Raw genomic sequence first — 1184 nt, forward strand, 5'->3', positions numbered from 1 at the left:
CTCGGCTACGTAGCTATCTATATACAATGCTGGTTGCTAGGGTAACAATCGGGCCGGGCAGGTGGAGTAAACGAGGTCGTAGACGAGTATGGGAGGCGAAGGGCGTTCAGCCCGTTACAATCGTGGCTAGATACTGCGGAGGCGTGTCTAGAGCGTTAATTTTAGCATATTGTACGCTTTTATAAGAGAGTAGATAGATTATTTTAAATTATTATAATAAGACACTATAGCAAGACTTATTCTACCTTTATAAGAAGTTTATATAGAGCGTTATTGTTGTAGTATAGTAGTGGTTGTAGAGAGTGTCGCGTCGAGTTTAGTAGGGCGGCTAGCTTATTGTTCTAGCTAGCTTACTAATCCCGCACGTTAACGTGTTTTATCAGTAAGCGGCCCACATCAGTAAGTGGCCCACCCCACCAAACCTGACGCGACGCTCTACTTAATTGCTCTACAGCAACTTAATAAAATTAAATTAAATTAAAAGATATTATTCTTTATCTAGCTTTACATGAAGTCCGAGTATGTCCTTAAACGTGGCACTTCGTGCACGTTGGCGGCGCGCGCTGACGTCGCTCGCCAGTCTGGTTCTAGTCACCCCCCATCACCACCCTTTCTGCCTCTGCAATGATCTGCTAAGCCTGTTGGACCCGGAGCACCCCACCAGAAGCGATATATTGACGCTGCCGCTCCTGCTTTTGTCGTTGGCGCTGGTTTTCTTTACGTAGCTTCTTAATTTCCTCTGTAAGTATTGTTACTGTTTGCATTGCAAGCTAAGCGCTTTTAGCAAGCTGGCGTATCATAACGCTTGTTGGGCTCTCTGATCTCCGGCGTAGCCGCTCTTGGAGATAGCGCACCTTCTGCTGAAGCTCTGCTACTGTTTGTGGCGTCTCTGTCTGCGCTGCTGCTGTCTGCATAGCGGCGTTATTGTCTGTAGTTGTCTGTGGTGGAGACGGTGTCCTAGCCACTGTAAGCGACGATAGGACGCGATCTGGACAAGGAGGGACAAGGCCTGTCGCCTGGAAGCCTGCCTGGATGTTCTGCTGCGTGAATACTGTTGGCCGGATCTGTTGATAGACTGTAAGGAAGTCTATCTTGTCAATGTGGTAGACGCCTTGGCGGGCGAGCTTCTCGATCTCACGTCCGTACGCCCGCTTGAGCGGCGAGAAGCAGCTTACATCAAGCGG

Source organism: Exserohilum turcica, assembly GCF_000359705.1.
Source record: "Exserohilum turcica Et28A unplaced genomic scaffold SETTUscaffold_4, whole genome shotgun sequence".
In the NCBI taxonomy this organism is placed as follows: domain Eukaryota; kingdom Fungi; phylum Ascomycota; class Dothideomycetes; order Pleosporales; family Pleosporaceae; genus Exserohilum; species Exserohilum turcicum.